This window comes from Pituophis catenifer, unplaced genomic scaffold, assembly GCF_029215685.1.
Source record: "Pituophis catenifer annectens isolate HBS135680 unplaced genomic scaffold, rPitCat1.0.hap2 SCAF_1, whole genome shotgun sequence".
In the NCBI taxonomy this organism is placed as follows: Eukaryota; Metazoa; Chordata; class Lepidosauria; order Squamata; family Colubridae; genus Pituophis; species Pituophis catenifer.
In genome coordinates, this window is record NW_027256881.1 from 112,739,858 (window position 1) to 112,757,030 (window position 17,173).

A 17,173-nucleotide genomic window follows, 5' to 3' on the forward strand; every position below is an offset into this window, starting at 1 on the left:
CAGTTATCTTTTGATATCGAAAATGTAGTGCTGAAGGTTTTTGCCGAATTTTAGAATTCTGTGAAGAAATGAGAAGAGTTGAAATCATTTTTTGAGTTTTGCGAGTCAGAATTCCATGAAGTTTTGCACCATGTTCCAACACGTTGGTTAAGTTTGTTTAAAGCGGTCAAAAGACTTCTTTTAAACTGGATACCTCTAAAATCGTATTTTATTTCTCTTGGATCTGATGAGTGCCATAAGGTTATCTGGAACCTTATTTCGGATCAGGAAAATGAACTCGCAAAGGACGATGAACCAACAATTTCAGAATTGTATTTATATTTCACGCACTTCTTCATGTCAATAATGCAAGACACCCTACTGAAGCTGGAAAGCAAGAAAATTCTTGCATGTGATCTTCACATTATCTTGTGTAAGCTGCGTGATTCTTTGCAAAAAAAATACGATGAGCAGGTTTTTGGAATGAAAGTTTTATTTGCCTTACGTAAAAAACATTTGCCTGAGAATGCCGTGCAAAAGTTCAAGAAAGAAGCCATCAACGTATATCAAAGAGCCATTGCATACCTAGAAAAGTGGTATAATTTCACTGATTCAGTATATGAGACGCTAAATTGTTTCAATCTAATTGATCGCAATAATCCTCCAACTTTAGAAGAAATGACTAAAATCTGGTTATTATCACCATGGCGAGAAGAACTTCCACCCAACACTCTCTTCGATGAAATTTCTGCCTTAGAAGAAGTTTATGTTCATCTGCAGGGCGATTCATCCCTTGATAAGTGGACGTACTTTTTCAAGAAAGAGCCAGCTCCAAGTTTACTGAAACTGTTCCAGTATTGTGCATCAATTCCGGTATCAAATGCAAACTTTGAACGAATTTTCAGTGTCATGGGAAATTTGTGGACTGATGAACGTAACCGACTGCTTGTACCATCAGTTCGAAGTGAACTTTGTATATTTTTGAATATTTCTCAATGTTGTACTGAAATTAAAGAATTATTCCTTAAACACAAAGAATTGATCAAAGCTGCGCAGTCAAATAAAAAATACACACGACAGCAAAGTAAAATGTAATTTAATATTTTATATATTATTATATTTAATGTTTTGAATTTTAAGTAAAGTTTTGAAGTGATTATTTTAATACGTGTTAAAATGTTTGTAAGAAAATATATAATTTAATTGTAATTTTTTTTAAAAAATTTACTACTTAACCCCTCCCCCCTCCGCTTGTCGGCTATTTTTTGGAAGCAGACCTGGCAACCCTATGCCCCAAGCACACTGCCAGCAAAATCGGAGCTCCGTTTTCACACAGAGGCACCATGGGCCAGTCCTTCGCTGTTTCCATGGCAGCCCCGTAGGCCAGATCTAAACATTCCGTGGGCTGGACCTTGAGTTTGATACCCCTGCTGAAGATCTTCCGATATATTTCATGGAGTTCAAGAAGGCTGTTTTTCACCAACATTATATCAAAGGTCAGCTTGGCCTAGGGGTTAAAGCACTAGACAAGAAACCAGGAGACTGTGAGTTCTAGCCCTGCTTTAGGCATTAAAGCTGGCTGGGTGACTTGGATCAGTCCTACTTTCATAGTCCGCTCATTTCACAGCGTTGTTAGCAGGAAAATAGGAGGAGGAAGGAATGTTTTTAAGTATGTTCACTGTTTTAAGTTATTTATAAAAATAATAAAAGCAGGATAAAAAAAAATCTTCAAAAAATCCCCTGGAAGTTCTTTCTAACAGTATCAGCTGGGATTATAACTCTCATAAAGTGCTTGATATGGCAGTGCTATTAGAGGACTGGTAACCCCAGGGAGAAGTTCAGTCAACAGCATCTGTCCACTATCTTTCTTTACAATTGTTAATTACCTTGATATGCAAATTTACCAGAAAGACATTATTAAAGCATTCCAAGAGCAGATCTATTGTGTGAATATTGAAATTGTTACAATAAACTTCTGGCTGTGAATACATCTGGTTTCTTTTGAGCTATCTTCAATCCAAGCTTTGTCATCCAAAAGATATTCTAAATTATGAATTCGGCTCTGCACATTTAGCTTTGAAGCAAAATCAATTTTTTTGATTAGTAGTTGACACTTCACGGTATATATTACCATTGAAAAAGTTATATTTGATTATGCTACCTGATATATGCACATAAGAAATTTATCTTATAGCAATAGCACTTATACTTATATACTGCTTCACAGTGCTTTACCGCACTCTCTAAGCAATGTACAGAGTCAGCATATTGCCCCCAACAATTTGGGATCTTATTTTACCAACCTCGGAACAATGGAAGGCTGAGTCAACCTTCTGGTCAGGATCGAACTCCTGGCAGTCAGCAGAATTAGACTGCAATGCTGCATTCTAACTACTGTGCCACTATGGCTCTTATGGATTGATAATTCTAAACTACAATGCAATTATTTAAAATAAATAAAATCTTCTCTAAGCCATTGTTCCCTATCTTGGACTGTGTGCATACATTGGCATAGATTTTGCATTGTGATAAATCTAAAGTCAATTTTAAAAGCATAATTTTATTTTGCTTAAATCAAAATAATCATTACCTCAACAAAATAACTGATGAAACAAACTTGGCCCATGGAATGCTAGATTACAGTTTGTTCAAATTAACATGCACTGAGTACACTACTGAAATTTAATGATTGTGATCTAACTAAAGTAACTGGGTCCCAGTTACTCTGATGTGTCCCATAAAGTTAAACCGAATATCTTCAGATAACGTTATACAGAACCACAATATTGATGTATATTATTGTCGTTGAAGTCCTGTTTGAATTGTTGTAAACTGCCTTGACAATTCTGGCTATGTTCATATTTCAACAAATTGTTAAATAGAGGCAGTTCTTGCTTAGTGACTGCCTTGTTTAAGAACCATTCACAATTACGATGGTGATGAAAAAGTAACTTTACATCCAACCTTCACATATACAATCTGTATAGTTCTATAAAGCAAAGGAAAGCTGACGTAACATCTTAAGCACAGTCATGATTAGCATTTAGTGCCCACTTGACATAATAATCAAATTGTCAGGCCCAATTGCAATCACTCAATGAAGATTATCCTTACTACCCTGTTTCTCCCAAAATAAGACATTCCCTGATAATAAGCCCAATCGGGCTTTTGAGCGCATGGCAATAAGGCCAAGTGCTTATTTCAGGGTTCCAAAAAATATAAGACAGGGTCTTATTTTCGGGAAAACACGGTAGCATTAAAATGCTACAGATTTTTTTTTTAAAAAAGCCAGATTTTTACCTAGAATGAAACACTGAAGAATGATAAAATCAGAAGAAGTATTTCTACTGATTCAGTTGGCCCCATTATGATTGTGTTGTGATTGGATTGGAGTAAGCTTTTTTCTACCTTTGAAAGGAGTGATAAATATGAATTATGAATGCTGCTTATTAGAAATCTCACGAGCAGTTATCAAATCCTTCAAAAACATGAGACAGGCATTGCTTCCCCTTCTTGCTCCCAGCAATTGAAGAACACTTGGGTTACATATAAGGTACGGTTACAGCAAGTATAATGGGAGGAGGGGAAAATAGCAGAATCATATAGAGAAATTTCACCTAAGGAAAGGCCTGTCTGAATTTTTCTAAATGCAGAACTTTTGTAATGTTTGGAAATCCAAATAGATATTTTTTTGCAATAATTCAAAAAACTTGTAATTATATACAGTATGTCAGCCTGAGGCAATATATATATTCTGACTAAAAGCTGAGAAGAACAGTTTGCCTTAAATTACATTTTGCAAAATGCAAATGTTCCCCCAAACAACTTCAAGTGTTCTGTGAGTTGGTCCCAAGATTCCAGAGAAGATTTATGATACATTTGGATTCAATTCCATTTCACTTGCCAAAAAGTACCATATCAATAAATGAAGAAGAGATGTTGGCAGATCTCTGCCCAGAAATCTCATTGATACAACTGAAAAAAATTATATACACTACGACTTTCTTTAACAAATCTTTCTTCATACATTGATGAAATATAGTACCATATGTAAATCATTCACCTCTTTAAGATTTATATATTACATTTATGTAAAGGAAAAATAAAGAATAATGTGTTTTCACTGCTATATTACTATCACTCCCATCCTTTAAAAAAGAAAGAGTTTTTATATTGATTTTGGTGGTTCATAATCTTGAAATTTTTAAGAAATGCTGGACTAAATAACCCCCCTTTTGTTCTGCCCAAGGACAAAGTCTGTCTGGATAGAAAACAAATCCATTTATCTCTTCTATTTATTTTGATTGGGGAGGTCTATTCTTAACTTAGAACCATTAAGAAATTACTTTATTGGGAGAAAATATGAATTATGCAGCTGATGGATAAGTACAGTTTGCTCTATCTATATCCATTGATTATGCTGACTGAGGCTGGCGTGAGCTGAAATCTAACAACATCTGAAGGTCTTAAGTTTCCTAATTTTGTTTAATTGGATCAACTATAGTTAGGGACACAATGTGGTGCACTTACAATGTGATGTTCACAGCAATTCAATTTATCAGATACTGTGCTGAAGGCCACTTTCAATTCAGTAGTTATATGTGCTGAATCTTTCCTGGATCACGTCATATGTTTTTTTTTATTATTATTATTTCATTTTTTAGTAAGGCTCACTTTCTTCAAAAGTAGAGTTATCTGACAGAATGCCAGAGGAAAATAACCTTTCGGTTCCTATCCAATGTTTTAATCCCTTCCATGAATTCATTTGTAATATAATGAATTCTCATTTCCTGTCTTTAGTCCCCCATTAGGAACATAAGAATTGCCTCATACCTGAATCTGACTACACCGTTTGCAGAGTCAAGGCACCCTTGGCCTCTGAATGTATATGAATGGAATTGTATTCCATAAACCATGCAGCCAGAAAAAAAAGTCAGTGGGGCCAATGACTTGGGTCCTGAGTAATCTAGACAGGAAACCTGATTGGATAAAGCTAACAGTAACAGAATTGGAAGGGACCTTTGAGGTCATCTAGTCCAACCCCCTGCTCACGCAGGAAACCTGTACTAGGGATTTGAACTGCCGACCTTTCTGATCGATAAGGTCAGTATCTTAGCCACTGAGCCAGCTAGATACATTAACAGAATTGTGCAAGTCTGAAGGGACTTCCCTCCACCACTTTTAACTGCTTGATCAGTTAAGGGGGGGTCCTTCCTGAGCTTCTTTCTCTGGCTGTTAAGGGGGGGATAGGCACTCCTGCCTCTCTTCTCTGATTGTTTCCTGGACAGCATTTCTCTCCCGCGGCCATCCACACATTCTATTACAATGGGACCAATTGCTTGGCAGAAAACTGAGGTTATTGTAGGCAGGGGTGGGCTTCAAAAATTTTATCAAGAGGTTCTCTCCCCATGGCCATGGTGGGCGTGGCCTAGTCGGCCTCCTGCACCACAGCAGGAGGGCGTTTTTGCCCTCCCCAGGCTCCGGACACTTTTCTCAAGCCTCTGGGAGGGCGAAAACAGCGTCCCCAGGCTCCAGAGGCCCTCTGGAGCTTCCAGTAGGCCCATTGTTCGCCCTCCCTGAGCCTCCGTGTGCACTCTGCATTTACCTGCACCCAAAATGGGCCGCGTGGGGACTCCTGGGAGGGGAGGGGAGTGGTGGGTGGACCCAGCCAGGAGTGGGATTTGGGGGTTCTCTGAACTGCACAGAATCTTAGCTAGAGGCTCTCCTGAACCCCTGTGAACCCCCAGCAGCCCACCCCTGATTGTAGGCCAATTCAATGGAATTTCCAATAATTCTGTGTATGTGATGGGACATTCAGATTTTATGTATCATTGTCATTCCCCCTGAATTTCATGGAATATATAATTACATGTAGATATCTGTAATGGGTATGTCTCTATTACCTTTCCCCCCTAGTTTTTGTAAAAAAAAAAAAAAAAAGTACTTAAAATGTTGGATGTATAATGTGAGCATTGTGACTCTCTTCTCACTGAGGTGCCTTGTGTTTTCTTTCCATACTTTACACAAAGTTGGAGGATATCTAAAAAATACCTGGGATATGAGGTGAGGGTACAGCAAGTAAGGATAGATAATTATGCCAGGTCAAGTTTCTCTAAAGTTTCCATTTCTAAGTCTCTTATCTTCAGTTTCCCTTGATTTTCTTTTCATTTCCTCCACTTCCTGCATTAATTTGATTGATTTTTTAAAGTTTGCACTACAATGCTTATGTAGTTTGATTATCAGTTCTTCCACTTCCTGCATTAATTTGAACAGTTTTAAAGCTTGCACTACAATGCTTATGTATTATTGTACACAATGTCCAAGCATAGTTTTGCTTATAATTTTGCCTAGCATCCATAATTTTTCCAAACAACTTTCTCTTATTTAAATGCTCATACACGTTTGTTCTCTTTCCCTCTGTGTGTGTGTGTATGTATGTATGTATGTATGTATGTATGTGTGTATATATATATATATATATATATATATATATATATAATACTTTTTTAGTCAGGGTTTTTTTCCTATGTAGATCAAGTTGTTTACATGGCCATAGTGGGGTGATATCTCAAATCACCACTTTCAGGCTTTATCAGACATAGGAAAAAACCCTGACTAAAAAAGTATTATACATTTGAACCTATGAATTAAAAGAATAAATATTTGACCTTTACAGGGAGGAGTCATAAAATATGGGTGTGGCTGGCCGATGAAGTCCAAAAAAACAAAAATAGTGCTATTTTACCCCACTATGGCCATGTAAACAACTTGATCTACATAGGAAAAAAACCCTGACTAAAAAAGTATTATACATTTGAACCTATGAATTAAAAGAATATATATATATATATATATATATATATATATATATATATATATATATATATATATATATATATATATATATATATATATGTTTTCTCAGGTTTTCGCGGGTGTTTGTATGTAGGTCTTTGGTTATTCGGGTCTTCTCCCACGTAAAATTGGAAGTGTCTTGGCGACGTTTCGACGAAGTCTCATTCGTCATCTTCAGGCTGGTGTTCTTGGCTTCGTGCTTCCAGGAGCAATGTGAGATTGCAGCTGTCTCTTCCTTTTAACTGCTAGTGGGGGTGTGAGCTGATTGGGTGGGAACTTGGCTGTGCTCTGATTGGATGGGGGGTTGGTTGTGCTCTGATTGGCTGGGGGTGTGTTCTGTTTGGGTGGGGGCTTGGTTGTGCTCAGCTTAGTCTGAGTTGCAGGGGGATTTGAGCTGGTGAGCTGCGTTGTTGTTGTTTGGCTTCGTGTTTGTGGCCGTGCGAGCTCTTCATGGTGGGTGTCAGTCTGCTTCATGTATGGATTGGAGGGGTTTAAAGTGGCTAATGATGCAGCTGCGGTCTGGCTTCTGGTCCTTGGTCATGGCTCATTATCAGTGTGGGTTTGAGTCTGCTTTCTGCGTGGATGTGTGGTGGTGACATCCTGTGTGGCTCTCGTGAGTGTGGGTCTGGTGTCATTCGTCGTGTTAGGGACTCGTTTGTCAATAAGGGCAGGTTTCCAAATGGCTGGTAGGCGGGAGGTATCGTCTCGTTTGTTCATGCTGTGTGGGCGTTTTTCTATCTCGATGGCTTCTCTGATTATTCTGTTGTTAAAGTGTTCAGTTTTGGCGATAGAAATACAAACAAATAGAAGGAGCACCCATGGGATCACCCCTCTCACCTGTCATTGCCAACCTCTATATGGAATACTTTGAAACCCAAGCTCTAGAAAAATCTGATCACAAACCCAAACTCTGGCTCAGATATGTAGATGACACCTTCATATTCTGGCCACATGGGAAAGAAAAACTGGACAACTTCCTCACACACCTCAACAGCCTACACCCCAAAATACAGTTCACCATGGAAACAGAAGCGAACAACCAACTTCCCTTCCTGGATGTCTTAGTCTACAGGAAATCCAATGGCTCCCTAGGACACACTATCTACCAGAAGAAAACACACACAAACCGCTATCTGCACGCACTCTCACACCACCACCCTGCCCAGATCAACTCTGTAGCCAAGACACTCATTTCCAGAACAAAACGCTTAGCTGACGAACAACACCTAAAAACCGAACTACACACTCTCACTAACGTACTAACATCCAATGGATTCCAAAGAAATAAAATCACCAACCTAATCCAAAAAGAAACCCCCACTAAAATCCAAGACAGAGAACAAGAAAACGGCAAAGCCCTCCTCCCATACATAAAAGGCACCACAGACAGAATAAGCAAAATCCTCCACAAACATAACATCAAGACAGCATTCTGCACAAACCAAAAAATATCCACCATCCTAAGGAACCCCAAAGACAAAATTGAGTTAGAAAATCAAGGAGTATATGAAATTCCATGCACCGCCTGCCCCACCACATACATCGGACAAACCAACAGACGAATAAGTGCACGCATAGAAGAACACAAGAACTCAGTCAGAAAAGAGGAACCAACTTCTTCCCTGGTCCAACACCTTAAAGCCACAGGACATGATATTGACTTTAAAAAGACCAGAACTATCGCCAAAACTGAACACTTTAACAACAGAATAATCAGAGAAGCCATCGAGATAGAAAAACGCCCACACAGCATGAACAAACGAGACGATACCTCCCGCCTACCAGCCATTTGGAAACCTGCCCTTATTGACAAACGAGTCCCTAACACGACGAATGACACCAGACCCACACTCACGAGAGCCACACAGGATGTCACCACCACACATCCACGCAGAAAGCAGACTCAAACCCACACTGATAATGAGCCACGACCAAGGACCAGAAGCCAGACCGCAGCTGCATCATTAGCCACTTTAAACCCCTCCAATCCATACATGAAGCAGACTGACATCCACCATGAAGAGCTCGCACGGCCACAAACACGAAGCCAAACAACAACAACGCAGCTCACCAGCTCAAATCCCCCTGCAACTCAGACTAAGCTGAGCACAACCAAGCCCCCACCCAAACAGAACACACCCCCAGCCAATCAGAGCACAACCAACCCCCCATCCAATCAGAGCACAGCCAAGTTCCCACCCAATCAGCTCACACCCCCACTAGCAGTTAAAAGGAAGAGACAGCTGCAATCTCACATTGCTCCTGGAAGCACGAAGCCAAGAACACCAGCCTGAAGATGACGAATGAGACTTCGTCGAAACGTCGCCAAGACACTTCCAATTTTACGTGGGAGAAGACCCGAATAACCAAAGACCTACACACACACACACACACACACACACACACACACACACACACACACACACATATATATATATATATATATATATATATATATATATATATATATATATATATATATATATATATATTTCAGCTCCAATCCAGGAGCCCTCAAGCAGTCGCATTATATATATACACTTTGTGTACTCTCACATTATCATTTCTCTATTATTCTACTACTGCTTTGATAACTAACACTGCAGCATTCAGAGAAATGTGGATTTTGAAGCATCGTTGAATTGTGCTTTGGGTATGTGAAAATGTGAAATATGATCTCATTCAAATGTGTTATTGAATTTCTTCCGTATCTCTAGCAGCAGCATCAGGAGGAATATAAGAAAAACCAGAGGTAGCTAGTAAGGGAAATGCCCTTTAGGATCGCCCTTAAGCACCATCCTGGATATGAGCCCACCAAAGGGTGATGAGGGGTGGGGAAGCATTCCAGGGGTCCACTGGCTTTGGAAGATTTCTAGCCAGCAATATGGCGGGCTTTTCTATGTGTTGACAATCAGCATCAACAAATCATTAAAAGAGCATGAAGATACATGTCACACATTCTTTAAAGTTGTGAAAGCAATTTTTAAAGATTAAAAACATCTAATTGGAAACAAATATGTGGTTAAGAAAACATTTGGAGTCTGTTAATTTTAGTGCACTTTTTACTTGTTGTGAGTACATGATGTCCCAATGTTCTCTTAAACTTTTCAGAACAAAATAAGATTCTTGCTTCACAGGTTCCCACCCTCGTTAGGTACACAAGCTGATCGGCAAGGCTTCTGTCATTTATGCTGAGAAATTTTTTTTAAAAAAAATCTTCTATGCTACTTCTTTTTTACAGGCCATCGTATAAAAAAATGGGGAAGCAGAATAACAGTGTTGGAAGGGACCTTGGAGGTCTTCTAGTCCAACCCCCTGCTTAGGCAGGAAACTCTACACTTCAGACAAATTGTTATTCAATATCTTCTTAAAAACTTCCAGTGTTGGAGCATTTACAATCTCTGGAGGCAAGTTGTTCCATTGATTAATTGTTCTAACTGTCAGGAAATTTCTCCTTAGTTCTAAGATGCTTCTCTCCTTGATTATTTATTTATTTATTTATTTATTTATTTATTTATTTATTTATTTATTTATTTATTTATTTATTTATTATTTAATTTATATACCGCCCTTCCCCCGAAGGTGGTGTACAGCCAATTAAAAACGCAAGATACAATCAACAGTTTTAAAATAGTTAAAAGTATTAAACAATTTTGGCCTGAATTTAAAACCCAAAATTTAAAATACCCAATTTAAAATCATTTACATAGATAGCCCTGCCTGGTGGAACAGCAGGGTCTTAAGGGCACAGCGAAACACACGGAGGTCGGAGATCTTGCGTATTCCTGGGGGGCAGGAGCTCCCACAGAGAAGGCCCTTCCCCTGGGTGTCGCCAGCTGACATAACTTGGCCGATGGCACCCTGAGGAGTCCCTCTCTGTGGGAGCGAATTGGCCGGTGGGAGGCTACTGGTGGCAGAAGTCGGTCTCGAAGGTATCCAGGTCCTAAGCCATGGAGCACTTTAAAGGTGATAACCAACACCTTGAATCGCACCCGGAAGACCACTGGGAGCCAGTGCAGCTCGCGCAGGAGAGGTGTCACATGGGCACAATGAGTCGCACCCATAACCACCTGCGCGGCCGCATTCTGGACCAGTTGGAGCTTCCGAGTGTTTTTCAAGGGGAGCCCCATGTACAGAGCATTACAGTAGTCCAGCCGGGAGGTGACAAGGGCATGAGTGACCGTGCGTAAGGCGTCCCGGTCCAAAAAGGGCCGCAACTGACGGATCAGGCGAACCTGATAAAAAGCCCCCCTGGCAACAACCATCAGATGTTCCTCAAAGGACAGCTGCATATCCAGGAGGACTCCCAGATTGCGAGCCCTCTCCGAGGGGGCCAAAGACTCGCCCCCAATAGTCAGAGATGGCACCAGCTGAGTATATTGGGACGCCGGAAGCCACAGCCACTCAGTCTTGGAAAGGTTGAGTCTGAGCCTATTTCTCCCTATCCAGACCCGCACGGCCTCCAGGCAGCGGGACATCACATCAAGGGCATCATTAGGGTGGTCTGGGGTGGAGCTGTACAACTGAGTGTCATCAGCGTACTGATGGACTCTCACCCCCAAACCACGGATGATCTCACCCGGCGGCTTCACATAAATGTTGAACAGAAGGGGCGAGAGGACCAAGCCTTGCGGTACCCCCAACGCGAGGCACCTCGAGGTCAACCTCTGCCTCCCTGCCAACACAAGCTGCAAATGGTCAGGGTGGAAGGAAGAGAACCACCATAGCATGGTACCTCCTATTCCCAACCCCCTCAACCACTGCAGCATGATACCATGGTCGATGGTATCAAAAGCAGCTGAGAGATCTAATAGGACCAGGACAGAGGAGCAACCCCTGTCCCGAGCCCTCCAGAGATCATCCACCAATGCGACCAATGCCATTTCCATGCTGTACCCCTGCCTGAAGCCTGACTGGTACGGGTCCAGATAGATAGCTTCATCCAGGTACCGGGGAAGTTCCACCACACTCTCAACAACCTTCGCCACAAAGCAAAGGTTGAAGACCGGACAGTAGTTAGCTAATATAGCCAGGTCCAGGGATGGCTTCTTGAGGAGGGGCCTCACCACCGCCTCTTTCAAGGCGGTGGGAAAGTTACCCTCACTCAAAGAAGCATTTATAATCCCCTGGAGCCAGCCTCGTGTAACCTCCCGGGAGGCCAATACCAACCAGGAGGGACACGGGTCCAATAAATTAGCTTCCACCCATTGTTTCTCGTTCTGCCCTCAGGTGCTTTGGAGAATAGCTTGACTCCCTCTTTTTTGTGGCAGCCCCTAAGATATTGGAACACTGATATCATGTCATCCCTAGTCCTTCTTTTCATTAAACTAGACATACCAAGTTCCCTCAACCGTTCTTCATATATCTTTAGTCAAGGGTGATATTAATTTACCTTCACTACCAATTCGCAAATGTGAGAGTGTGAGCATTTCATAGATAACCCAGTCCAGCAGCATAAAGGACTTTATACCACCCAGAAATCTATGGACAGACACTCCAGATCATACAGTAGTAATGTCATGTTCAAATACTGAAGTGCTCTCATAACTATTATGCCTTACACTTTTCCAGATAGTCTTCAAGGGCAGCCCATGTTGAGTACAATAAAGTAATTGAAAGAGGACATGACTAAAGTGTGAGTGACCTTGAACAGAGTCTTCTAGTTCAGAATGGACACAATTGGTGCACATAAATATACCGGTAGTTGTGCAAAGAACTCCCTAGCCCTAGTTTGAACCTATTTTTTGAGCACGATCCAACCGTTCAAATAGAATGCACATCAGTTTTACCTCAGTACCAAGGATAGAAAATCCCCAGAACCACAGAAACCTAAAACCTATAGACTTGCTTGGGTTGAGCCTAAATCTATTTCTCTCCATCCAGAGACATAAATTTAACAGACAAGTAAATTGGAATATTTCTCCATTCCTTTTGAATACCTGCATGGTCCTGTTTGTCCTGGGCAAAAAAGATGATGATACAGATAAGAAATGACACTATACAACATTGGAGGACGAGAAGCTGTGCAAATTCCTGATGATGAGGGAGAACTGATTAAGATCTGAGGTAGTATGTAGAGATCTAGTTGTCACCAGGCTTGATTCTTGAGATCAAATCTTCAATTCCATTGTGCCTTATTGTTGCTAAGAAGCCCTCTTAAGCTATTATCTTGAGGCTTGTCCAAGGCCTGTAGAAAGGTACTATAGCTGTGGGTTTTGAGAGGGAGAGGGAGAGGGAGAGGGAGGGAGGGAGGGAGTGTGGAGAGGGGAAGGAGTGTCTTCTGAATCTGTGCCATAGTAGTTTTGGAATTAAACTTGTTCTGTTGGTCTTTCTGTATGTGTGTGTGGGGGAATTGTTGACTGAGAAACACCTGATTATGAACATGGGTGTCTGCCTCCACAGTTTGAAGAGCAATGATTGAATTCTAGGGTCTGGTTTAGACAAAGCCATTATAAGCCCCCTTATATGTTGTAAGCCACCCAGAATCATTGGATATGAGATAGACGGCATATGAAATTTATAAATAAACTTACCTGAGGACAAGTGACCTTGGCAAACTTCCTATTTCTCTCACACTGGCCCTATTTGATTTCAATCCCATTAGATAGCTGATGGAGAAAGTTATAGCTACTCCCTTCTTCCACTAACATTATGTGCCTGCTTGTGCATTTGAGAATATATCAAGTTAAAACTTCAATATGTAATAAGTTGGAGCCATTTAGAGCACTATTCAAATGATAAAGTGTTACCTCAGCAGCAGACAGCATTTGTTCAAGCCTCCATCCACCCATTGGCAATCCAGAAAAACAACAACAACACCCAGTTAATTTAGGAAAAGGACTTACCCTGAAACCATCTTGTCTTTCCATTTCTCCACTACCTCCTGAATAAAGATCTCCAAAAATGTAACCCACAGAATATGAATATCTGCTTTCCTTCCAGACTTCGAACACCATGAAAACAGGTCAAAACTGCTGGGAAATCAAAGTTTTATTTTAATTTTCAGGTTAATTGAGCCAATGATTAACTGACTTCACTGTTATTAGTCTTGGGTATTTGATGTTCTCAAGACAAACGAAAGGATGAGAAGGACCATCGTTGGTTCTGGGTGATGTCAGATCAAAGCAAACACAACTGAAGCTGTCCAGTCTTGTTCAGAATGACTCACAAGGGAGCATAGTCCAAATTAACCCCCCCCCCCGCACTATGCCATCCTATTTAGCCATGTTTTCTAAGATGCGTGCATGTGTGCAAAGCACACACTCACATTTTCAGTGCGCAGCGAACCGGTGGTAAAATTATGTGAAACCCTCCTCTAGTTTTCAGACATAGGGAGAATTAAGGATTCAGGAGTGGACTGAGCCATGTTCTTCTCCAAAGAAAATGAATTCAGGCAGCAGCACATCTGCTGACCATTATAACAACAGAAGAAAAAAAAAAGCTCTCATTGCAGCTGAATACTCAATAATAGATTCTAAATTGCTTGAACAAATTGTCGCTGGCTTTAGCTTTCTTCATGACAGTGAATAACAATAAAGCCTCAGCCAAAGTCAGCAGAGCTAATATTTCATTCAAGAAGGTAGAACTGACCTCTTCCATTTGAAGGTCAGTTCATTCAGTTCCCCCACCTCCTCACTCTGCACTTTGCTGGAACCCCGACAGTCAGAAAGGGAGAGGGATCAGTCTGGGCACCAGCGCATGTCACATGTTTATGTGTTGTGATGTGCAATCCCTGCTTCAAAAAGGAAATTGGAAAGTGCCTACGGTTTGAAGTTTCCCTCTTGAGTCATCAAGGCATTTCATTGAGTTGTAAAGAATGATGCATGGACGAGAAATTGAGCAATTCCCTAGGGGAGATAACTTCACACATTATGCCCTGCAATTTTCTGGAGTAATCTAGTCAATGGCAAGAAACAGCAGGTGGTTTAATTCAACTTGGTTTTTGTAGAATTTATTCCCTCCCCTAGATGGTGGATGGACATTAATCATTCAGATTCACAGCAAAGGAGTTCTCATTCTCAACAACTGAGAGTCACATTGCCTTATAACTAAGCTGGTAACTAAACAGCCATTTAGTGAATTCTTTAACCATAGCTCTTGAACAGATTACTATCTCTACTCTTATACAGGTAGTCCTCAATTTATGACCACAATCGAGCCCAAAATGTATGTTGCTAAGTGAGAAATTTGTTAAGTGAGTTTTGCCCCATTTTACGATTTTTCTTGACCCATTTGATAAGGAACCACTGCAGTTGTTAAATTAGTAACATGGTTGTTAAGTGAATCTGGTTTCCCCATTGACTTTGCTCGTCAGAAGGTCGCAAAAGGAGATCACATGACTCCGGGACACTGCAATGGTCATAAATGTGAGTCAGAAGTCAAGCATCTGAATGTAAATCATGTGACCGTGGGAATGCTGCAATGGTCATAACTATGAAAAATGGTCATAACTCACTTTTTTTCAGTGCTTTTGTAACTTCAAACGGTCACTAAGCGAACTGTTGTAAGTTGAGGACTACCTGTTATTTCATCTTTGCAATTAACCTGACCATCCTATACTGTCTCTATTGTGAGACATTTTTGAAATGGTTGGCTAGGGTTGAGGGCTTTTGCTCTGGGGTCAAAGGAGAGATAAAGGAGATATTTATTTTTATCCCAAAATAATTGGAAATAATGATGCGACTCCAAGTTTTCAAGCCAACTGTTCTTTTCCATAGGCTGGAATCCCAGTGGGTGAAAGGAGCAACCTAGGTCATTGGGCCCAATGCCCTATTTTATGCAAGGCACCTCCCTACCAGATGGAATAATAGAAACCAACAAAGCAAATGCAAATAGATGCCATGCCATCAATAACTATGCTATCAACTATTTATTTAGAAGCAGGGGTGTCAAACTCAAGACCTACAGGTCGGATCCACCTGCGGGGTGCTTAGATCTGGCCTGTGGGGCCACCCTGGAAAGAGCAAAGGACCGGCCCACGGTGCCTCTGCCAGTGAAAATGGAGCTCGGGAAGGTTGCAGGAGGCCGTCACAGCCAAAAATGGAGCTCAGGAGCCATTTTCACTGGCAGAGCGCTTGGGCCACCACACGCACCCCCGACATGAGTGACGTCGAGCTGTCCATGCCCACTCAAGCCATGCCCACCCCAGCTCCCGAGGTCAAACACAACCCTGATGTAGCCCTCAATGAAATCGAGTTTGACACCTCTGGTTTAGAGTAAGCTTCCTCTACATGATGCTTTGCAGATGTATTCCACTGTACAATAAATCCCAGTCTCCTGAGGCAGCCTAGGCAGACCTAGGCCTTTCATAGGACATGCAACTAATATAAAATGATCTATAGCAGGGGTCTCCAACCTTGACAACTTTAAGGCTGAGGAATTCTGGGAGTTGAAGTCCACAAGTCTTAAAATTGCCAAGGTTGGAAACCCCTGATCTATAGCACACTTTTAAGATATGTGCATCACTCAGGGCAGCTTGAAACAATTAAAATTAACACAGTCAAATATTAAAAATAGAAACGTGCACACACAATGTTAAATCCACTTCCAAAAATATTACAAAATCATATAATACAAAAAGGGTAAAAGCAGACAGAGGCATGAACATTTTATGAAACTTAAGCTACCCATAGATACTTATGTTTTCCTAAAAAGGAAGGTAAATAAATTTATTGGCAAGATACCAGTAATTAAACATTATTGAACTAGTCTTTCATAGTATCAGAGTAATTGAAGAAGAGGAAAAGGGGCTTTGTCAGAAACATTGTTGCCACGGTGGTAGGCCTACAGGATAAATGTGAGAGGTTGAGGCACTCAGATAACAAGTGTGACCAACCATGATTTAAAACACAGTGTTGTCTGTCCCTGCAAAGCTAACTGCTTTCTCCACTTCTGCATGTGTGAAAATCTGATGTAATGAAAAAAATAAAATTTAAAATAATTAAAGTGAAAAATGCTGGGAAAGACTTCCACAGAATGCTAGTAAAGGAATTTGCCAGTACATATTATTTCTCATTTTATCTGTTATGAAGCACTTGGCACTCTCTCTTCCACTCATAAAGACCTAAACATATGAACATACAATAATCCTCATTCATACCAGTGATAGTGACTGATTGAGTGAGTGACTGATCGATGATGTGCCATGAAGTCATTTTTTAACTCTTAGTGACCACATCGATATATTTTCTCTATAACAATCTGCTCCAACCTGGTTGTTCAGGTCTTCCAGCAGAACTCCCCTTGCTATTGTAATTGGGTCCATCCACCTTGTATCAATACCAATAACATGATTATTAATAATGTCTCCTTACTTTAAATAATATCAAGAAAGATTCTC